Source organism: Mustela nivalis (genome assembly GCF_964662115.1).
Source record: "Mustela nivalis genome assembly, chromosome: 11".
Lineage (NCBI taxonomy): Eukaryota > Metazoa > Chordata > Mammalia > Carnivora > Mustelidae > Mustela > Mustela nivalis.
The window spans coordinates 19,317,740-19,342,726 of record NC_139030.1 but is presented as its reverse complement, the minus strand read 5'-3'; the positions used below and the strand labels follow the sequence as shown (position 1 = coordinate 19,342,726).

The following is a 24,987-nucleotide window of genomic DNA, read 5'->3' as shown; positions in this document are numbered from 1 at the left end:
AAGTTATGTAAGCATGGCCAACACGCATTAGCAGTGTCTGGAGAGAGAGAAGCTGAAGCTCTCGGGGCCACCAGGCAGCCTCCCCCTCAGTACCAGTGCTGAGAGGCTGTGCCAGGAGTACCCAGCGGTCTTCCTGTTCAAGCTACCACGAGTGAAAGAGGCAGCTCACCACTCATCTGCACACTGCAACACAGGAAGTGTGGAGTACATGATAGCCACCTTTCTTGTAGTTCTCACTTTCACTCATGCCATGGGGCAAAATATGAGGTTAAAAGGCACAAAGGTACAGTTTCAATACTCATCAGCCAGATCCTATTTGGTGCCCTATTTAGGCCAAGGTTTTAAAGCAAGTCTTCCCAACACCTGAGGCCGAGGCGGAGGTTGCAAATGGGTTACAAGTAAACCACACTCTCCACCCCTGAATGAGAGCCCTGGGTCCAAGAACAAGCCAGGTCCCAAATGGCACCATTTCCTCAGTGTGCCAAAGGAAAAGCTGAGCAATGATCTCCACACAGGACTAACCCAGGATTTACTCAAGGGCGCACCTGTTTTTGTTCTAAGTATTTTTCTTTGGGAGCAGCCTAAGAAGGAACGATGGCGAGATCTTGGTGCAATTCTCTTTCAGAATCTGTCATGCGGTGGATCTGTGTTGGTCTTCCTCTCTCACTGTTTTCCTCACCTATGAACGGCCATTAGTAGTTGGTAGTAATGCTATGAACAGTAAGTGACAAATAAATTCTAGGCAGGCTTTTTGTGCCTTAGCTCACCGAATTCTTAGTGTCCTTGATGGGAAGAACTACTACTATCATTCTGCTTCACAGGTGGGAAACAAAGGCCCAGAGAGATGAACTTGTCCACCCTGGACACCATACCCTGCTTTCCCTATGCCACTCACCTTTCCCCACCAGCCTATGTATCGATGGCCAACGTGCGTGTGTTTGTGCTTTAAGGGTTATAAAAAACAAGAATGAAGAAAATGTGACAGAAATCCTACGTAGCTCAATGGCCTAATATACTTACTCTTGGCCTTAAAGAGAAAAAGATTACTGACCCCTGAATTCTAGGCCAGTGGCTTTTCAGAGCATGGTCCCTAAGTCCACAGCAGCAAGAGCACCATGAAGAAATGCCAATTCTCAGGCCCCAACCCAGACCGAATTAAATCAGCAACTCTGGGGCGTGGGGAGCAGGCAGCCATCTGTGCTCCAACGAGCCTTCCAGGTGATTCCGATGTCTACTCCAGTCTGAGAGCTGCTGATCCAGGCAGACGGATGTCGTCACTAAGGAGTACCACCGTGCCGTCTGTATAGCATGGCTCAGACTCCCTCTTGTGATACCATGTCACTGAAATTCCTCGGGCCTGGCCGCACCCTCCACACCTGCCGGTCAGCTCGCACCATAACCCTGCACACCCTTCCTCATGGTCTCCCCGTATTCACTCACGCTGTTTTCCCTCATGGGCTGGCCCTCCACAGATCGCACCGATCATCCAGACGAGATCGGGCACGTTCAGGGTGGTATGGCCATAGACTCGCACCGATCATCCAAACCCGGCCAGCTTGCCAGGCCCCAGCTCCACTCACACCGGCTCCAGATAGCTTTCCCTGCTTCTCCAGCTTGGGTGCCCCTCACTGGTCTACAGTTTCAAACACGTGTCTGTCTACATAGGTTGTTCGCCAGTTGCTGTGTGGGATCTCATGACATCCTATAAGGGAACCCCCAACCCCTGCCCCCCATCACCACATGCATTCTGAGAGAAAGACGCCGGTCCTGGGGGCACAATAAACCATGTGTTGACCAAGCATGCTTGTCCTCCAGGCACTAGAGCACTTTCTTCAGCCCTTCCTAACCAGGGCTCTGTGAGCAGCACCCAGCCCTCCTTTTTTCCTCCATTCATTCTATAGCCTATACTGAGCCCCTGCTGCCATGGGGCCCTGGAGACTCAACGAACAGCAAGACAGAGATCCCAGCCTTGTGGGGCTGATGTTTTAAAGCCACCTCTCTAACTGGGAGCTACGCCGGGTCCTTAGGAAATGGTTGCCCTTCCTGTTTGAGAACTCAAACACTGAGTCAACTGTACCCCAAGGCTGAAGGGATTTTCCCAGGTCAAGTAAACTCGATGCTACACTAAAAATGACAGTCAGCAGGCAATTTTCTTTTACTACTTTAAGGGAGAACCCCAAATGCATACAGGAATTACCTGTTAACTTTCAGGCAGGAAACTCCACTCCACTTCATCAATTAGCCCCCTGAAGAAGCTGCCCAAGGCTGCAAAGTTGAAGCAAGGGCAGGGCCAGGTATAAGAATGGAAGGAGCGGGGCGCCTGGGTGGCTCAGTGGGTTAAGCTGCTGCCTTCGGCTCAGGTCATGATCTCGGGGTCCTGGGATCAAGTCCCGCATCGGGCTCTCTGCTCAGCGGGGAGCCTGCTTCCTCCTCTCTCTCTCTCTCTCTCTCTGCCTGCCTCTCTGCCTACTTGTAATCTGTCTGTCAAGTAAAATAAATAAAATCTTTAAAAAAAAAAAAAAAAAAGAATGGAAGGAGGGCCTCAGCAGATTGTGGTGTGCTTCTCTGCCTTGGCCCTGAGGACAGTCAGAACCACTCACAGATGGCCCATCTGAGCAGCAAAGAAGATGGTTGAGAAACCCAAGCAAGGTTAAATTCTACCAGTTCAGAGAGACACAAATTTGGAATGAAAAGCCCTCTCATTTCAAGTTCAGAAAACAGTTCTGATTACCGAGGGCCCAGATTTTAAGTAAACAGGGAACTTCCAGAATGTTCTTTTCTCCCATGGACTCTATGGTGTGGCACAGCAGCAGCTGTCTCAGCATACTCACAGCATATACACAGAACTGAATTAGAACTCATCTCTACTATTCCTACTGATAGAGAATTTTAAAGGACTTTTCAAAACCATTACCCAGGACACACCCCTAACTCCCACAGTAATAGCAGGGGGTGCAGGGCAACAGGATAGCAAACCTCACCGGAAGGTGCTTGCTTCATCGGTGACAGTCCCAACATTCATCAAGAGGATACAGAAAAAGAGTGATCAAAAAGCAGTAGATCTGGCTAAGAATCTGCCTCCAGACTTAACTGGAACTGCTTGCAAAACAGAGCCGATAGGCACAAAAACACAGTCTATCTCAGAAGGCCTTGCTGCCCATCACAGCAGTGCCAGCCTGAGGCCACGACCCCGTCTGTCCTCCAGAAAGAAGTCTGTACCAAGTCTGTCAGCAATGAGCTCAACTTCTAGGCCCACCGCTGCCACTAACCACCCTGATCCACACCTCCTATATCCCTGTACTTCCTAAAAGCGCAGCATTCACCTCCTTCCTCCCCATTCACTCATCAGCACGGGAAAATCTGGCATCCCCCTTTCCAAAACGGATCGAAGATGTCTGGCACTGAACGAAATGTGTCAGTTCTCTTAATTTAAAAAGTAAAAGCGTATAAAAAGACGTACACATCATTAGCCTTTAGGAAAATGTAAATTAAAACCACAATGAGATACCAGTTCATACCCACCTGGACTGCCATACTCAACAATGAGAGCTCAGAACCAGTGCTGGTGAGGACGTCTAGAAGTTGGAACCTTTGCATACTGCGGGTGGGAATGTACCATGATGTAGCTGGTGTGGAAAATAGTCTGGCGGTTCTTCAAATGGTTAACCACAGAGTTACCATGTGACCCAGGCAACTCCACACTTGAAATTCTCCCCAGAGAAATGAAAGCCTATGCCCACGCAAAAACTTGTACACGAATGTTCATAGCAATCTTGCTCATAATAGGCAAAAACCCGAAACAACTCAAACGTCCATCAGCTGAGAGTTGGACGAAAAAAACACATACAATGGCATACTACTCAATCAATGGGAATAAGTTAGGTTCTGATATGAGCTCTAGCACAGCTGTTCCCCGAAAACACTATGTGAGGTGAAAAAAGGCAGACATAGAAAACTACATATTGTATCATTCTATTTTAATGCAATGTTTAGAGGAAGCAAATCTATAGACACAAAAAGTGCAATAGTTGTGCTGGGCTTGTGAAAACAGGGGAATTAGGAGGTGACAACCCAGCACACGGGGGTTATTTCAGTGGATAATGAAAACATCCCCAAATTAGTTGTGATGGATGCACAATTCTGTGGATATACTGAAAACACTGAATTATCCACTTTATGTGAGAGAATTAGAAGATACATGAATTGTATCTCAATAAAACTGTTACTGAAAAAAGAAAAAAGAGAGCAAGCCCACCTCCAGAGCTCAAGGTAGGAAGAGGAGCTGTATGTGGAGACAGCCAGAGGAGCCCCAGGGGCCCCTGCAAGCCCCCGCCAACACCCCACCCCATCTCCTCTTCCCCACAGCCAGGCAAGGCCAGGCTGTGTCATGACTAAAGACTGACCACAGGCCTACTAACCAAAGGAAATTACACTGAGAAATCTGCCACCAGCCACCAGACATGGCTACTCTTATAAGATCCCCATCCACCTCAGAGGCCCTTCAAGGCAGCTTTGCGTGCCAGAGGCCAACTTCTCAAACCACCTGAGAACATACAGAACAACAGCTCTGCCCCAGGGGACACAGAGGAAGCAAGCAGTTCCTGCAGCAGCCTACCCAACAACCTTGCAGGGCCCATTTCTTACTTCAGGAGCATTCTCCTCAGATGATGAGTGAAGCTGGAAATGGCTGTCCTTTCAGGAGCAATGCCAGTCCCAACCAGAGAAGTCAGCTTCTCCCAGAGCCCCACAGCCAATCCCCTCACAGCTTGCCGGTCCAACATTCACGTGGGACAGCTGTGCTCGAAGAGTCATTCCCACACCTTCTCTGTCCTAGCTACGCACGCCTTGAAGTGTGTTCTGTCTATCTAGAACCAGTGGCTATAGGCCAACCTTTCACCTCATCTTGTACAGTAACATTCAAGAAACCCTAAGTCAGCTGTGCTCCTCCATGTTGCCTTGGAAAATCCCACCCATACCTCACAACTGACCCCCACCTTCTGCATACAGCCTCCCATGGAAAACTCACAGCAGACTGTGCTTCACTTTTTTTTTTTTAACTATTTTTATTAACATATAATGTATTATTTGCCCCAGGGGTACAGGTCTGTGAATCATCAGTCTTATACACTTCACAGCATTCACCAGAGCAGATACCCTCCCCAATGTCCATAACCCGACCACCCTATCCCTACCCCTGCTTCCCCCAGCAACCCTCAGTTTGTTTTGTGAGATTAGTAAGAATCTCTTATAGTTTGTCTCCCTCCTGATTCCATCTTGTTTCATTTTGAAGGGCTTCTTTCCTCCTGCTCTTTAGGATAATCCTTCCTTTCATCTCTTCTCTAGGGGCATAAGCTCCCAAAAGACAGGAAATGCCAGGCATGACCCTGCCCTGCATGCAGGGGATGGTCAATAAGTGTCTGCTAGATGGAAGGGCAGGATGGCGGAAACGAGATGAAGAAACACAAGTGAGCAGTGATCCCCAAGACCTCCTCCTGGTGTGAACCACAGAAAAGCCTGGCACTCCGACTCTATATTTGTCTCTTACCTGCCGCGAGTTTTTGCCCAAAGATCTTGTCACACAGCAGTGGAAAATCACTGTGCCCTTGAGGAGATAGGGTTCAACTACAGAGGATACGGTGGCAGTGAGGTGTGAGAAGGAAAAGAAAACAAAAACAAACTCCTGACCAAAATCCCAGTAGGGGAAGTGGTTGTAGGAACGAAAAGGTATCTAAGACGAGAGATGGGAAGGCCAACAAGCAGTGGAGGTGAGGGGTCTGGACCCTTGGGAGAGGCTGCTGGTGTCATCACCGGTCATCCAAGAGGATCTGAGGAAGACACCAGAGGGGTAGTGAGTGAGGAAAAACGAACGAACACTTGCTCCCAGGCTGGGAGATCTCGGACCTGCAGTTTGCTCTGCCCATTGGCACTGTGTGACCCCAGACAAGTGTGTTTCAGTGCTCGCACGTCAGATATGGGGGAGCTTGTAGCAGCACAAAACACTGTAAGAGCTGGAAGGGTGGGAGCTAAAAGACCCGCGTCCCTGGTTTTCAAACCGTGTCTCAAAGGACTCTGGGGTTCCCAGAGAGGTTTCTAGCTGAGGGTCCCCAGATGCTTTCATTTGAATTTTGTTTTTCTTCGCTTAAAATAGGTTCTTTAAAAAAAAAAAAAATCTGTCAGAAAAATTTTTACACTGTAGAGATTCAGTACAAAACTTCCCTAGCTACTTCCGTATGCATGGAGTTTGAACTTTGAATTTCTATGCTATATGGTCAGGAAGTTAATGCTTGGCAGCAGGCTCATTTGCTTATTCTATAAAATTCAGGGTCACGTATCTACTCATATAAAATTATATGACAGAGAACTGATAGCCTAATTAAATGCTAGATGAGGGTCAGTCATAAATTCTAAGTTTCAGAGGCTTCTTGTCTGACTTACTATAACCAGTAACAAGTGTCTTAAGATGCTGTTAACAATTTAACTCTAAACCAATTGCCTACTACTTCTCAATTTGCATTAAGGCCAACATGGAGAGTTTGGTAAACTGTTTTTAAGTTTAGACTGTAAGTCTAACCCCTCCAGGGTTAGGAGAATGAAAGATGGGAAGAAAAATATACATCGATGGCATTACTGGAGTTAAGGAAGAGAGATGGTCTGGGGAGACATTCTTGCTCTAAATAGGGAGTTCTCACATTATTAAAGGGAGAAGCGGAGGAGGACGGAAGAAAAAGCAAAGCAGAGTTTTCCTCCAAAGTGAGTCCAAAGTCCTGGGAAGTTGCTCTGAGGTTGTTCACTCCCCTGGTGGGCCCAGAAACATAGGCCCAGTACCACTGTCTTGAGACCAGTGGTAGAATCCACTCAGCAGCAGCCCCAAATATGAAGTCGGTTATCATAATCTTGACAGTTGTGATAACCGCTGAGCTCACCTCTCATCCTAGGGAGCAAAGGAGCTCAGGAACCAACCAAAGGCGCCGGTTCAAACAGGTACAAACAGAAGTCCTTCTTCCCTACTTTCGAGACCTGATCCTCTGATGAATTTTAGTACTTTTCTTTATAAACAGGAAAAACACATTCTCGGTGAAAACAGCCTGCTCCCTTTAGACCTGGTTAAACAAGTCTTATTTTGAGTAACTAGCTGAAAAATATCCACTAAAACAACACGCCTTTAAGATACTTGGAGGTTTTTTAATGTCTGGGTTGTTGTGCTGTGTTGTGTTGTTTGTTTTTAAAGTCTGGGTTTTGAATGGCCAGTCCCTTTTACATTTGAAGCAATCAGAGCAAGACTGTCCTGTGCCCAGAATTTTCACCTTATTATGCTCCACCTGCATTCTTAGTGTGGGCAGGGAAAGGAAAACCTCCAACCCCACCCATCTGAAGTGGGTTTTTGCCTGCAGCTACACCGCCCACAGAGTGTAGTTCAGGGCTCCATATCTGGCATCAACAGCAAAATAAGTTTTCAAATATGTAATAAAGCTAATGACTTTGTGTCTAGAACAGGCCCTCCTTGCTGTCAACCCTATTCTAGCTAACCCCCCCCCCCAACTGTACTTCTGGCCACTCCACATATAGCCATATCCACCAGGGGGCGCCATGGGGAAGGGAAACAGCTGGAAATGAACACTTAGGATCTTACTCTCACTGAGCCTTTAGGGTGTGCAGGATACTGGCAGGTGGATCAAGTACAAGGGGGACAAGGGAATAAGAAGAAATATGTGGCTGCTGCAACAGAGGAGATCTTCACATATTCTGTGAGTTTCATTCATCAGGCCCATAGGTTATTCACAGTTGAATTTTCCACCCACAAAAAAATGAAACCACAGCAAGTCCAAGAATTCTGAAAACATCTATTAAACCAAAGCAAAAGGCATAACTCCATGAATAATAAAATAAGCTCCTTTAATCCAGGGATTTCTCAATCCCTGGCGTAACTGACATTTGGGGCCAGATAATTCTTTTTGTTATGGGCCACTGTCCTGCACATTCTAGAATGTTCTCTGAACTTCCGCCACTAGATGCCATTAGAACCCTCCGCTCCCAACTGTGACAATCAAAAATGTCTCTTGACATTACTGAATGTTCCCTAGAGTAAGAAGCACCATGGTTTAGAATCACCACCTTAACCAATTAGCAGGACCTTATCTACTCAGAAGGGAGACACTCCGAGAAGGTCAACTGAGGGGAAGAGGTTGCATAGCAAGGAGAAGCAAACCAAAGTAGATTCAGGAATCAATCACTAGCCCTGACGATGAGGAGGCACAGACCCTGTGCTAAGGCTGAAGAACGCAGGAAGAAGAGAGGGCGGCTGATTCCTGATGTTGTCCCAACCTGACTGACAGAGGAGTCTCATTTTCTTTCACATCCTTCAGTGCCAACACTATACCGGCACCAATTGAGAAGTTCATTCCTAGGCTGGCAGTGCCCCCCATTTACCAATTAGTATACGGCACTGGGGCCCTGCTCCACAAAGACCCTTATCTATAAATCAGCAGGCACAGGGAAGAAGTCTTTGAGAAGACAAAAACTGGACGATGCTACATCAGTCTTTAAAAACAGCAGGATTGTCATCTGGCTTCCAGCCGAAGAAACCAGGAACACACATTATGACAGGTCGATAATGAGTAAGAAGAAAAAAAGGAACGGTCTGTGGAAAGATCACAGTGTGTAAATTTGTTAGGTAGGGCTCCTCAATGTTAAAAGAAAATGCTCAAAAGATTCACTTTCACTCAAAGCCAAAGGACAATAAAGCTACAAAAAGAATTTTATGGTAAGTACACAATAAACTTTTTTCTCTGAGAATCAGACTTCTGGAAACTTCCTGTATCTTGAAATACCCAAAATGGAATCAGTAATTAAAAAAAAAAAAAGTCAAAAATAACCATCAAAATCACTTTCAAAAAAGTGGGGAAATGCCCTCAAGAAAAAAGCTCATTATTTAGTAAATGCTCCCTGAAGCCAAGAAACCAATCACCCTACTCCAGGACCCTTGTTCTCCAGCGGAAGGGACACAGGCTGGGTGCTAGCCTGCCCCACGAGTGTTCCAGTTGCACAGTCGGCAGAAATGGGATGGCCCTCTGAGCACTTGACTTGATGAAGACCACCAGCTTAAATTTTTTTTTTTTTTTAAACCTAGCTGATGAGTAAGAAGGTGCCAACACATACACTTGGGCCCACACACAGTCTCAAGTGGCCAGTCTTCAGTCTTATCCAATTTAAACCTTAAAATGAATTTCCCATTGCTTCTAAAAGGGGGCCACAGTAAATCCACATGGAGCACAGAGCCCCACGCTTTGGCAGATTCAGGTCAGAAATGCTCCAGGACTAGATTTTCTTAGGGAAAAGCTCAACCATCTGATGCTGGTCAATAAGCTGACTTATCCCCCAATTATCAGACTAAGATCAACTCTCCTAAATACATCAAGTAGATCCTTGGGTCAATCCGACTGCAACCTGATCACAAGCCTTCTGATGACACAAATGATGAATTAACTCAAGCTAAAATGAAGCCTCTCGGGAGAGTTTCCTGTCCTCCAAGTTAAAGACTGCCTAAACCAGGGACTCAATCCTGATGACTTAGTAATCACCTGGGTTCCTTTTTAAAATATACAGATGCTCAGGTCTCGCCTCCATCTGAGATGTGGCCTAAGCAGGGGTATTATTTTTAAGCTGCCTTGGTGATATTAATACCCAGCCAGACATGAGAAATTTTATATCCTTGGAAAGATGTTCCTTTGATTAAATCTATGGTTCCTATCCAGTGAGACCCCAAATGTGATCTCTCCCAGTATTTCAAAATATAAACTCTCTGCTCTCTACAAATGCTGACCGACTGGTTTACCATACAATGCTCTGCAGGGCACACTGGTTTTCTCCTTAAAGAATTGCAAGCTCGTCTTCCCAAGCCAATCAACAAGGAACCCTGCCCAACAAGGCAGCCTTTCAGGAAGAGCTAGCTCACTATAGAGCCCTGTTAGATTACCAGCAGCCCATGGAAGAACTTACTGAGAATAATACTGGACTGTTAGGGCTTTTATTAACTTCTCCTTGGCCTCTGGCTCCAAAGAGGAGAAATTACTTGAGGCTGTCTACCAATGCTTCTACTAATCAGCACCTCTATTAACCTTGCTACTCAAAATCTCGTCTGTGGACCAGTAGCACTGAGATGTCTGTAGTTAGAAATGCCAAATCTGAGGTCCAACTCCAGACCAAACGAATCAGAGCTGGTGTTTATAACAAGATTTCCAGGTATTTGTTTGCACACTGAAGTCTAGCATGCACTGCCCTTTATTTCATCTGGGATAGTAAGAATGGGGGCCAAACGCTAATTTCAATGGAGATGACAGAGAATATGGCACAAATTCCCTTTTTTATAATGTACACAGAACTCAGTGATTTGATAAGATGTCTGAATAAATGAGATGAGGGCCACTAAGACCAGTGTCTTACAAACACTCCTATTATGTGCGATCCATCTAGCTACGGTGACACATCTATGCAGACGGCATCGTTTTCTCATTGTGAACTACGAGCACACAGAAGACAATCAGTCTTTCTAATGGTGGGGTATTGATCCATTATGCTAAAACCAAAGACACCATATGGAAACAAGTCTTTCAACTTTTAACTCTGATACAGCAAATAACTCTATATAGCAAGTCACCTCAGGCAGCTTCTCCACACAGAGTTTGCTCCGCTTAGAGTTAGATATCACTGGGGTTGTGCTCATGTTGTGTTAGAATTGCTTAGGTGCTCATTTGAGAATATCCATTTACCAGTCACTACTATTTCCCAGCTGACTTCCAAGTGAATAGACTCCACATGAGGTAACCAGTTTCCTAAGGTGCCTTCATTTGGCCTAAGATGATCTCGACCAATACTGAGTTTCTGGAAATGCCTCCGATGAGGTCGGATGTTTTCTGCGGGCACATGCTGACTTTCTATCATGGAAAGACTTGCAAAGCTTTGCTGAAAGAAACTATATTTGAAGGATGACTTAAAGTATACACAATCCACTTACTGTTGTAGACTGACTTTGATCAACCTTTTGTGACAAATTATCTTTAACATTCTCTCTCTCCCTCACGATCCCTCTCTCCCTCCCTCCCCACCCCTCACACACACACGTCTTAGAACTTTTTAGTCATCTCTTACACATATATGTTCTTACACATATATATGACCAAGATGGAACATTAAAATAAAATCACATGTCATTTTTGTGAAGTTTCTGAAGTTCACTCATTTTGAGATCATCTTTGCTAATGTTCAAAATGATAAATGACAAATGACCTTTTGCCCACTTAGCCTGTAACAACATAACATTTAATTTAAATCTGTAAGAAAAAAAGTATGGTTTGTCTATACAAGCAATTCCAGAAGTACATCCTTATTAGTACACATATGATGTGGGAACCAATGTAGCTTCAAGACCAGATAATAATCTAGTTAACAGCCATGGCATCAACAGAAGACGAGAAACTGCCCCATGTTTGGCTTTCGTACATCTGAATTTAAAAACAAACCCATTGGTTTATAGAGGGAGGACTCTTTATTTCCTCTGGATGTGTTTTCCTCCAGAATGTGTGCTCCAATTTGTAGAAAAAACCACCAAGCGGACTATCCTGCCCCTGCATCACAGCACTCGTGGGCCTCCTGGAGGAGGAAGGATAGCATCTAAGCTTTCGTGGTGGGGGCTGCTGGGTTTCTTGCCGGAGGGCTTGGGGAGGGGCACTCTCACTCTCTTCTTGTCCCCATGGCTTATAAGGACAGGGCTTCCCTACCAGCAGAGCCCTCCCCGGCTGCCAGGCCCCCACCTGCACAGATGTGTGGATCCCACCCAGGGCAGATGGGAAAGTTGTGCACCCAAGACATGTCTTCCAACCATGTTTTCCTCTAATGGAGCTGGTACTGCACTTCAATCTTCGTCTGGTTTCTTCTATTTCCTCTAGTTCAGAACCCAGAAGGGAGGAAGGGTGTGATTAACTGGCATCTCCAAACCCCCTTAAGTTTATTTTTGTATTTTTTTAGCGTTTTGTTTCTAAATATCAGGGTAAGGCAGGTGGTTTCCGGCAGCTATTTGAAAGCATGTCTCCAAAACAACACATTGCAGGTGTAGGACTCTCTCATCCTAATAAATTAAAAGATGAAATGATTATAACAGTCATAATATTTTCTTTTTCTAAATATTGATTTTTAAGAAATACTGCAAGATATGCCAAAAGAATTCTGATCAGATGAGTGCAACATTTGGCGAGAGAGAAGATAATCTGGAGGAGAAATGGCAGAATTGTCAGATCAATGGTCCATCATTAAGACTTTGACCTGAATGTTCCAAATGCATCCTGCCTATAACCCACAGTCCATTAGGGATATAAATAAACATTTTTTTCATTGTAACATATCATCTCAAAAGCCTCATGGCCTAGCAGTGCAGAACACTCCTGTGAATGCCACTAACCATGATCGTAGCTCTTGATAAACGCTGGTGGGCTTTCAAACTCGTCCACTTCAAAAGGGATCTGAGACTATGTATGTAAATACATGTTTTATTTAATGGCCTTCAAAAAAAAAAAAAAAAAGGTTAAACAGACATCACTGCTGTTTGGAATAAAAGCTTAGGCAGGATACTCTCAAGAATCCTCAGGGCACGAGAGCTACCAGATGTGAACTGCTAGCTTTGGAGATTTCTAACCCCTGGATCTGGCCTGACCCTGACCGCATGTCTTGGAAAGAAATCTTCAGAGCAATGCATATTTGACCTAAAATAGAGGCACTTAAAAAAAAAAAAAAAAGTGGGGCAGATAAAAACCTCTCACTGGGTTTACTATAAACCTGGCAAAGGCTTTGCTGATTATACCGAATGCATCCAAGAGGACCTAGAGGAGAAAGTTCTCATCTAAACAGAAAGAATACTCATCCAGGCATCTGAAAAAGCAGTCAGATTTTATTCAATGACCCAGTGAAATGTAACTGCCATTGCTTCCCTCTTCACGAGAGCTGCTAGGAAAAGCTCAGAGCCAGTATCACCGTCCCCTTCCGGGAGGTGAACGGGTATCTGTTCTGTGCGTACCTCATTCCTGACTCTTATTTTCCTACTCTGTTTTACTTCAGGCATCATTTTTTACATGTATTTTTTATCTTCCTGTAGTATTTGTTAATCCCTTTTGGAACAAATCATGGTAAGCAATTAAACAAAAAAGAACAAGACAGCTGTAGTAGGTAGAATACCGTCCACACCTGCTGATTACATGGCGAGGGGAGTGGAGGGCATGAATGGGAGTGAGGTTGCTAACCAGCCCACCTTAACACAGGGAGACAGATGATCCTGGAATATCCTGGTGGGCTCCAGGTCATCACGGGGCCCTTGAAAGTAGAAAAGGGAAGCAGAGGGGAGGCTTCTAGCCAGGAAGTCTTAGGCTACTTACTAGGTTGCTGGTTTAAAACCAAGGACCCTGCTTTAACCAGTTTGGTAATTTGGTTTCTCCTACTAACCTCTGGCTCTACTCTAGTAGTAAGAGATTAGGGATCTTAGAAGGAGGGAGTGCTCTCTAAGGAAGACAAGAGCACAAGAAGGAGCCCCAGGAAGGGACAGTCCTTGAGGGCCAGTGAGAAGAGGGGAGGGGGGTGTCTCGGGAGGGCCTGGGGGCACCACCCTGTTCTGGTTCCCACCGAAGCCGATTTTCGCCATAAGGACACAGCATCACTGATTAACAGGATGTAAGACAGAGTTTGGAAGGCTTCTAGAAAAACTACTACAGCTGAGCCCCTCATCTACAGATATGTGAAGTGTGGATGGGGGACAGGAAGCAAAGGGAGGGAAGACTGGGGTCGCATGCCCCATGAGTCACGTATGCTGACCACAGGGCTTCCCTTCTGGACCCTGGTTGTCACCAAACTCTCTGCACCATGAAAGTGGGACAGTCCCAATCACCACAGCAGTCAAGAGCCAGCAGTCATCACCTTAACACATCCTCTCAACCTACGAGGTGGGTGCTATAATTGCCTCCACTTACAGTGGGGGAAACTGAGGCATGAACTCCTCAGTCTATTCAGGGTTAACCCAGCTACCAAGTGGTAGAGCTATTACTCTAGCTGCTGAGCTTCTTAACCAGCACTCTAGGATACTTAAGTACCTGTCAGTGACATCTAGAAGGTGCCCAAACTTATGAAATGAATACACAGACCAACCTTGAAAGAAAACCGAAGGGACTGAATCACTTGATGGGGCATCTAACAATAAGCACTTAATAAATGTGAACTACTTTCCATTGCAGGTTGGGCTTTTGCCCGCATTTCTTCAAGGAAACCCTATATGCCGGCTACTTTCAAATGAGAAACTAGAAAGGTATAGAAAAATCACCTGGACGTTTTTCAAAAATCAAAAACAACAAACAAACAGCCCTGTGCAGAGGCCTCCCTTATCCTCTTTTCCAAATTCTGTTTTTAATCATTCTGGGTTAGGCTTCTAATGGGCGATTTTTAAGAGAAAACAACTTCCCAGATGATCCTGCAAACACCCGCTCACATCCTGCCCCCAGCCCAGCCGGCGAAGCATCCCTCCCTTGAGGCATCTCGGCGCTCGTGACAGAGAACCCAGGGTGGAAGGAGCACTGGAACCTCACGGTGGGGACTTAAAGATCTGAGGAACGACAAATAAAATGAGAGCAGTGAGCACACTATTGAGCCACTAGAGCCAGGCAGGCGGGCACAGAGCAAGAGGGCAAATGCGCGCACACACACACCCCCTGAAACTACAGAGGCCAGCCGGGGTAAAAGGAGAGATTACTGACACATGTCACCATTTAGAAAGACGTATCCATCTTACTATTGTTCTCTTGTGATTCTATCCAGGTGACATCAGAGTAGCATTTTAGACTATTGTCCATAGCACAAAAATTGGATGGAAGGGCAAAGAGAGGTCAACTAGAGAAGGGAGACCGCATCAGCTGAACATTCACAGAAGGGCTCCATGGGGGCTCTCAGGGTCCTGCGCATCTCAGAGAAAACACTGAAGGTTTGAGAGATGCTTCTTGCCCTTGGAGACAAGCCCCAGCCCCCCTAACACTCATCCAGGGGGCAGCAGAGAATGCTCCTGATGGGATGCCACCCAAGGCTCAGTAGCGACGGAGCCCAAAGACTCAGGGACTGGAGAGAAGCCCCAGGAGGTTGCCTGGGGCCTGGGACCTGAATTGGATTTCTTTCTTCATTAGCCCTCATTTCTACAACTCCAACTAATGCCAGGCCCCAGGGTAGACACTAGTGGACAGAAGGTGACTAGAACGAAGTTCTTGAAGCCATTGGCTCCAAGTAGCCAAATTAAGGAAAGGTACAGGACACTTGAGATACTCAGCTTGTCTGCAGTTACAGACCTGGGGGAGAATCGCTCTGACCTGGAGGGAGGGACCACGATGCAGACTTCCAGGACCTGGGGCAGTGCTTTGAACCAGTCACCTGACATTCCAAAGCTCTGTGTTATCTGTCCTTAAAATGAGGCAGCAGAAATAGGGATTAAGCCCCTGCCATTTTAAGTATCAAAGGAAAGGACCCGGTTTTTATTTGCTAGCTCCTTGAATTTTTTAATGATTCAAGATGACCCGAATATGTTCCTGGAAGAGGGTGGGGGGCAAGAGATTACCGAAACTGACTTACAGTGAGAGAATTATAGATAAATGAAGCCATTATGCAAACACAAAACCACCGACGTTCAACTGCGCCCCCTCCATTTTATCCCTTGTCTCAAATATACTAAATTCATGTCACTTGCCTCTCATAACCACTAGATTTATGAGTCTATTAAAAAAATGTTATCATCACCCCATGTAAAAAAACTATGGTCATTATTATAATGATTTAAATGCCCACAGCAGCATCTGGGGGGAATTTATTAATACCTTAGCAAAACGTGCCATGAATACGCGTTGGTATATTTACTTTGGTATATACATTGGTATATTTACTTTTTAAAAGTTCCCTGATTTGGGGGCACCTCGGTAGCTCACTGGGTTAAGCCTTTGCCTTCGGCTCAGGTCATGATCTCAGGGTCCCTCCATCGGGCTCTCTGCTCAGCAGGGGGCCTGCTTCTCCCCCACACCCTTGCCTGCCTCTCTGCCTACTTGTGATCTGTATGTCAAATGAATAAATGAAATCCTTAAAAAAAAAAAAAGTTCCCTGATTTTTTCCAGTGAGTTCCATGAATATTTAACTCACACTTTGACTGCCCCAATCAGCCCCCTCCCCCAGATTACAATTCAATTGGGCTGGGAAGGCCAGGAAACCATTACAATTTTAAGAATACCCCCAAATTCTAAGGTACAGCCAGAGTTGAGAACTACGAAGCTAAAGTGTCTGCCTTACCAGACAGATAATTAAAGTAATCAAGGAGAAAAGAGGGGGAACAACCCTGAGGAGGAGGGGGTTGGAGGAGGGGAGCTGTGACGAGCCGGAGACCACAGGCCCCAGCTACACAGGGGACCACCTCGCATCTCCAGCTACCAGATAACTTATGGGAAGGCAGCCTTGGGTGGCCAGATTGGCCGGTCTTCTCAGAGAATCCAGAAACCCAGAGTTTTGGGTGAGATCTATTTGCAAATGGTGACACTAGTTTCTGTGTTTGTTTTTGTTTTAACTTCTCCATGGGCCAGAGTTCAAAGGTGTTTAGAATCCTGCTCACCTGCTCGGTCCACATCATTACAGTGCCTGTCACTTTATCCCGATTGTGTAACCATTCTTAACTTTCTCAACAGCAGCCAGTATTGTTCTTGACCAAATACAAATTTCTGGCCATGTTAAAGGCTTCAGAGCCCCAGCTTTTACAGTCCATGTGCTCTACCCAATACAATTTGGGAATGAGTCACACCTAACTGTCAATCCTAAGGAACTGGAAAGGTGACTGGTCCTAAGTCATCTAGGGAGAGATGCAGGCCCCAGCATTCTGAAAGTCTAAGTGATCTGCCCTGGGCCACCAAAGACTTCTGGAGGTAAGGGTGACCCACCCTGTTGGCAGTTTGCCCTGGAAATTCCCTCCCCAGGAGAAACCCTCTCATTACCAGCAGAGAAGGATGGCTGGCCACCCTAAATGAAGGACAGAGCCACACTCCCCTCCCTTGTGCAGGTACCCCATCCCCTATAATCTGGTAATTCTTGATATGTATATACATTTTGGTTTCACGTCTTGCTCCCTGTTAAGATTCAAACTCCTTGAATGAGGAGATTCAAGTCCTTCTGCAAACAATATGTGTTGGGAATAGTCCTCATGGTCCCTTGGTCAATGAAGATGCCTGCTGGTGTTGTCCTTGGAAAGCAGAGGCACTGCTGCTCTGCAATATCTCTGAAGAAGCTGCAGGCCTTGCCCACCCGCCCAAGCTTCCTCCTCAGCCCCCAGTAACTGCTTCACCACTTCACCAACACAAAGCAGGAAAAAGACAAAGAAATCAATCAGATGAGTAACCTTCAGCTGGCTGCTTTCTTCTCTCCTTGGGCCATGAAGTCTCCTTCCTCCTCTAATAAGGTCATGACCCATCATCAAGGGACGCGGCATCTAGTGTGTTCCCCATTCTCCACTTGAGAGCTACACCTCAGAAGGCAGCTTCTCAGCTGTGAAAGAGGTCGGCCTCTGTGATCCTTTCTCAGAAGCCTGCTTCAGAATTACTCAAGAGGGGGAGAGCCGAACCCGGAGTGTCTTGCATGGACGGAGGCCAACTGAAGTGGTACAAAGACTTGAGAATTAGATCCAGACTCGGATCTCAGCACTGGCGTGACTTTGCCCTGTGCATCTTTGGGAAGTTACAGAAACAGAGATCCTGTCTACTTTGCAAACAGTCCAGTCCAGTGGCCAGCCCCTGAGGAGAGGTGGGTGTCCCTGAAGAAGTCTCATGACTCCTCTAAGGAGCCCCAAAGGCCTCTGTGCATCAGGTGGGAGAAGTCACCATAACACCTGTTTTGAAAACCGACTATCTGTCTTCTCTGACCCAGTTTTATTCTGAGGCAGATAGTGGTTTTCCTATTGCTCTTTAGTTCCCTTTCTCAGAAGACACAAGCCTATCTGTGTGAAACGCAAAAAAATGCAGGCAAGTGTCAGCAAAATGTCACCACAGCTGACACGAAGGATTCTTCTATCTTGTCCATCAGTTTTGAGGAGGAGGCCTCAGTCACCAGAATGGATTCTCAGTACTGGTAATGGTAAAAAGGGCTACTTCAAAGAAATCTCTCTTGGGTTAGCACCTAAAAGTCTGAAATCCACTGAATTCCTTATAACCCATAATAATCCATCTCTCACAGCAAAACTCCATTTTATGATTCACTGCATAGAGCTATACGTTGGGAGATGCTGTATTTCAGAATTATGACCGAAACAAGACAAAACAAAAACAAAAACAAACCAACAATAAAATAAGCCCTGTGCTCTGATGTTTTACAATCTAAACAAGATAAAACAAAGCAAGATTTACACATGCCTGGGAAACAATTCACACTGACATAATTTTAAGCTAACTGTATCTGAGATTCAAGAAGAATAAATGTCTATACTATTCTTCTAGCATAAAACCTATTGTGGCAGTTCGACTTTTCACATAAGAAAGTTATGACCTTAGGTCACTAGATAGAATTACACTGCTCAAATTTATTCTTGGCAAGCTCTTTGGGCTATAATCCACTTTATAAGGATAAACAAGTGGTAGCTGTCAAAATCTCATACACACTGCCACCACTCCCAGAATCAAGTCTGTCCATGCTATTCCTCAAGTAAAATGGGTCCCAATGAAGTCAAGAAATAATCCAAAAGTTCATGTAACACGAATTGCTACATTCTAACCTGGCAAGAGAAAGAGGTGTTGAAGAAATGCATTATTAGGTCTGCAGCCTACTTAACAGCAATATCTCCATGTCCACTTCCTGGTTGGAAAATTGTACTAGAGGATGTAAGATGACACCATTGGGGGAAGCTGGGTTCAAGGGACACTCTGTTCTCTTTTTACAACTTCTCATGAAATAATTATATCAAAATAAAGGCTTTTAAAAAAGATTTATTGCTTATTTACATATTGCGAAAGATTTTTCATGACACAGAAACCCAAACTGCTTTCCCCATGCTCCCTGCTTCTGCTTATGGGTTCAGCATGGGACCTTCACCTAAATACTTTGAATAGGGTCTCCAGATGATTCTGAAAAACCTCCCCTGTTCAGTGAGAACCACCCCAAGAATGTCACCGTAAGTCACCAGAGACTTAAGATTGGAGAGAACTGTGTCCAAAATCTATAAGGAACTTAGCAAACTCAACACCCAAAGAACAAATAATCCAATCAAGAAATGGGCAGAGGACATGAACAGACATTTCTGCAAAGAAGACATCCAGATGGCCAACAGACACATGAAAAAGTGCTCCATATCACTCGGCATCAGGGAAATACAAATCAAAACCACAATGAGATATCACCTCACACCAGTCAGAATGGCTAAAATCAACAAGTCAGGAAATGACAGATGCTGGCGAGGATGCGGAGAAAGGGGAACCCTCCTACACTGTTAGTGGGAATGCCAGCTGGTGCAGCCACTCTGGAAAACAGCATGGAGGTTCCTCAAAATGTTGAAAATAGAACTGCCCTATGACCCAGCAATTGCACTATTGGGTATTTACCCTAAAGATACAGACGTAGTGATCCAAAGGGGCACATGCACCCGAATGTTTATAGCAGCAATGTCCACAATAGCCAAACTATGGAAAGAACCTAGATGTCCATCAACAGATGAATGGATCAAGAAGATGTGGTATATATACACAATGGAATACTATGCAGCCATCAAAAGAAATGAAATCTTGCCATTTGCGACAACATGGATGGAACTAGAGCATATCATGCTTAGCGAAATAAGTCAAGCAGAGAAAGACAACTATCATATGATCTCCCTGATATGAGGAAGTGGTGATGCAACATGGGGGCTTAAGTGGGTAGGAGAAGAATCAATGAAACTAGATGGAATTGGGAGGGAGACAAACCATAAGTGACTCTTAATCTCACAAAACAAACTGAGGGTTGCTGGGGGGAGGGGGTTTGGGAGAAGGGGGTGGGATTATGGACATTGGGGAGGGTATGTGCTTTGGTGAGTGCTGTGAAGTGTGTAAACCTGGTGATTCACAGACCTGTACCCCTGGGGATAAAAATATATGTTTATAAAAATAAAAAATAAAAAAAAAAGATTGGAGAGAACTCCATGTTTGATCTTGGCTGCTGTGTAGAGAATTTGAAGACATTATGGCTGGAGCCCAGGAGACCAGGGAGGTGGTTCATGCAACTCTGGGTGACAAATGAGTCAGATAAAGGCCTCAGAAGGCTACTGGCAGTCACACTATGTAGACACCAGGAGCCAGAAACATTTAAGAGATCAAATCAGCATGACAATGGACAATGGCCAGTGGAGGGGCTGGGGAAGTAGAGGCTTGGATGACCATGAGACTTACAGCTTGGGCATGTGAAGAAAAGTAGGGTGTCCTTCATCAAAAAAGGAAAAGGGAGGAGCCGTTCTGTGAGGGAGGATGAAAAAACCTGCCTGCAGGTTCTACAGGGCAACAGTACTCTACGATCCACTGCTGACCAAACAGTTTTCTTCCTCAAGAGGAGAAAGTCCCCCTTCTTGGTCTGACTGGTCTTAAAGAACCTGAAGATGCCCAACTTGGCACAGCTGATGAGAAGGACAGCTATAGCCCTGCCACAGCAGCCACTTGGCTCTGGTCAGTTCCTTCTCACGTCCAACCACATATCCAGTCATCTGACCCCACAGAACTCCAGCTAGAAAAAGATGACCTAACTGAGATGCCTCCACAGGATTGAGAGGCTCTTCGATTCTAGCATTACCCGTGAAAGGAACTAAGTGCCACGGGGTATCAGACTTAAAAAGACATTCCCCACCCCCCAAATTGAACACCCTACAACAAATGTTTTCACATTTTTTCTCACCAGTAGGAGTTTAGGTTATTGGGGAATAGGAAGAAGGTCCTATACAAACACTTCCCAGATGGACAACCATAGCTCAAGTTTCACTTAGAAATGCATTCCTTGGGGGTGCTCAGGTGGCTCTGTCAGTGAAGTGTCCGACTCTTGATTTTGGCTTGGGTCATGACCTCAGAAATTCTCTCTCTTTCCTTCTCCCACTGCCCCTCCCTCTGCTCATGCTCACTCTCATTCAGTTGCAGCGGGGCGGGGGGGGGGGGGCTTTCCTTTGAGAAAGAGAATTAAAACTCCAGGAACCCCTTCAACAAACAAACATTTCTAGAATCAACTACCAAGAAGTAGAAGGGAACTGAGAAATAGTAACTCCCTACTGCCTTCTCTAGAAAGTTTCCTTCTACAAGGTCACTGTGATCAGAGATTAATTAGCCTCTTCACCACGTTGCCCATTTTCCAACCCAGTCTTCACAGACAGGGCATTTTCAAATGAAACACTACCTCCTCAAGCCCTAAACACAAAGGGTTCCTCCCTCTGCCAAATCCTAGAGCACTCAGTATCTCTATTTGTCTTATTTCCCTGATTATGTTATTGATGATGGTATATAAGGACTATTTCTTGAGCACTCGCTATGCACCAGCTAGGTGCTTCATGTAAATATTAATTAATCCTCACAGCCAATGTAATACCCATTTCACAAATGAGGAATGCAAGACTGAGACATTACTACAGTGCACAGCCCTTACCCTCTGTGCTGACCCAGACAGCTCCTTCTGGTAAGCCCTAGTTTACTCCACATTACATGTTATGTGTGAGGTTTTTGTCCCCACAGCATCTAACACAAAATTTCTGTCCTACCAGCCTCGGGAGGCCAGCATGCTCTTTAAGTCGATAATCCTATCTACCAGATCCCAGTGTTCCCAGGGGGATCAGAGTCTTGCCCAGGACTGGCACTGTCCCCTCCCTTCGTCTGGACTCCTTACTTCCCTAACTTCTCTATCATCGCCATCATCATCACATGGTGACCATTCAGTTAGGATGTCATTGACCTGCAGTGTGAACAACACTGAGTTAAGTTTTCTGAAAACCATAGTAATCGTGGCTCTTATTACCCAGCCCCCCTCCTCACTATACCCCAGTGAATAAATCGACATGGTTTTATTTATCAATGGACTTGTCACGAAGCTGGGTTTCTCCATTCAGGGTTGGTATAATTGATTATTTTGAGCCTAGGTGCAAGGCTTCCCATTTCTTCCCAATACATTACTTATTGTTTCTGTGGTCCATTGTTCTAGGCCACTGGTTTTCTTTGAACTGTTTTTGTAGATCAAAACTCTACATGTCATTTTTGCCTCTGTAACACTTGTAACTTAGACAATTTTAAATTCAGATTCTTTCAGCAGCCACTATCACAAGATCCTGAGAGGAAAAGGTATCAAATAAAACATTAAACACCACAGTAGTGGTAGGAAAACTGGAAAAATAACAGTTCAGATAAAACACCACTTCTCTAAGCTGCTTCCAATGGAGGCTGAGGAGGGTGGGAAGAACTCCCACCAAGAAATCATGCAGCTGCTCATTCCACTTTGCAATAATCTCCCCTGAAAAAATGGTATCCCCAATTAAAAAGGAGAGTTCTATATGAGAGGACATCAAAAAAGAAAGTCTGGGGACATCTTCTGACAAGAGATCTGTACATTCATGCACAAGCAGCATTTACCCCCACTATGGAGAAATGTGGTTTATGTCTTTGTTTTGGTAATGGCTTTACGGAGATATAATTCACATCCATACAACTCACCCGTTCAAAGGGTACAGTTCACCAGTTTTTAGTATACTCAAAGAATTGTGCAATTATCACAGTAATCAGTTTTAGAACATTTCTATCACCCCAGAAGACACTTCATACCCTTTAGTTATCATACCCTATTCCCCATCCTCACCCCAAATCATAGGCAATCACTAGCCCACATTCTGTCTCTAAGTGTGCGGACATTTCATACAAATGGAATCACAGAACACGTGCTCTTTTGTGATGGGCTTCACTCACTTAGCATCGTGTTTTCAGAATTTATCTTTTTTTGTAGCATGGATTGGTACTTCGCTCTGTTCATAACCAAATAATATTCCACTATACAGAGATACCACAGTTTGTTTATTCATCAATTGATGGCTATTATGAATAAAGATGTTATATCAACATCCATGGCCAGCTTTTCACATGGACATATTTTCATTTCTTGTTTTTATATTGAGGAAGAGAACTGCTAGGTCATTAGGTAACAAGTTTACCCAGGGGCTGCGCCACTCTGTATTCCCACCAGCAGTACCGGATGGTTCTCCTTTCTCCACACCCTCACCAACACTTGTATTAGATCTCTTTTCAGTCAGTCATCCTCCTGTGCGTAAAATGGGAACCCACCCTGGTGTTGATTTGTACACCCTAAGGGCAAATGATGGTGAGTAGCTTTTCCTCTGCTAATTGACTATTTGTGTTTCTTTTTGGGAAAGTATCTATTCAGATTATTTGCCCTTTTTAAAATTGGATTGCTTGTCATTGTACTAAGTTATAAGAATTCTTAATATATTCTTAATGCAAGTTCCTTATCAGATATGTAACTTAGAAATATTTTCTCCCATTCTATGGGTATGAGTCTTATCTTCCCTTTTCAAAAACTGATTGTAATATTTTATTTGCTCTTTATAAATAAAATAATTTTATTCATTCATTTCTGTCCAGTTATAAAACATTAAAAATCCATTCAAATTAGTTTTCTAGCAATTCTTATCACCATTATCTGTGGTATTTTTTAAAATTAACTAAGTGGGCACATCTCATGAGCTCCTTAATACATCACACTGCCATAAGATTCTTTTTAAAGACAAAACCATGACTCTTACAAATATAAAATGAACATCCATCAAAGATCATCTTTAGTTCATTAACTGAAAGGGAACCAGGATATTACAACAGATTCAAAAGAGAATACAAAGAATACACACATATGTAGGCAATCAGTAAAGTGGAAATAAATTTGTTCGTATAAAACTGGCTTCTTGGGAGGATGGGTCAGTGGTACCTCCATTGCACAAAATTAATTTGCATTTCTATGAACAAGGATCATTTCCATTACTACCAATTGCCAGATAGTTTCTTTCCCATAACTTACCAAACTAAAAACAGTTCAAAGAAAATGAAAGGACAGAAAACCCCAAAGGGTGCACTAGATATTATATAATTCTTTTTTGCTTATTTCAGAGTCTTTTGCAATTTTTCCTGACCATATTTTTTTTTTCCAGGTGGGTTATATCACTTAGAGCTCAATCAGGCGATGGAAATCGCACAGTAACTGAACAAGAAAATTGGATGTGAAAATCTTAATATAAACGACTATGAACTCCAACGAGGGACTGGAATGACAAGAGATGGACTAGCAAGAAGTAATGCCAGGAACCCTAGAGCATAGTGGTGGACCAGCTACTACACCATGCATGAAATGCATGAAACAGAACACAGGAGGAAGAGGCCCCACCCAGGAGGAAGATCCTGGTTTTGTAAGAAAGGATACAACCATGACTTGCTAGGTGACACAGGAGCCACTATGGTGCCAGCTGGCCAAATCTGGAATTGGATCCTCTAGGGTACCAAAGAAAGCGGTTTGCAAAGAGGTACCTTAACGGAGATACTCTGCCACAAAATCACAGAAGGGCATGCCAGGGGAAGCTGCCGGCCACTATGTGCTGTTGGAGGCCGCTGGAATAGGCTACTTGACCAGACACATCCTCTGGAAGAGCCCTCCCAGAGAGCTGGAGGTAAGAAAACCCTTTCCCCGCTGCAGTGCTTCTCCAGCGCCCTCTATGGGCCAAATTTAGCATTGCACCAGCTACAAAGGAAAAAGATTTTAGGGGCCCAGATCAAGTTTCACAGAGCCGACAAGAGGAACCACGTTGAGAGGCCACTAATTACTAATGATAAATTTCTCAAATGCAATTGGGAAATGGCAGCTGTCTATCTGGGGAAAGGCACTGGTGTTACCTTCTGGCTGGATGAC

The 24,987-nt window shown here is 44.7% G+C and overlaps 1 protein-coding gene across 5 annotated transcripts in view; it reads right to left on the bottom strand.

Annotated features, from left to right (window-relative positions):
- Positions 1-24,987, bottom strand: part of MGAT5 (alpha-1,6-mannosylglycoprotein 6-beta-N-acetylglucosaminyltransferase) — a 337,363-nt gene that overhangs the window by 216,500 nt on the left and 95,876 nt on the right. The window lies entirely within an intron of this gene.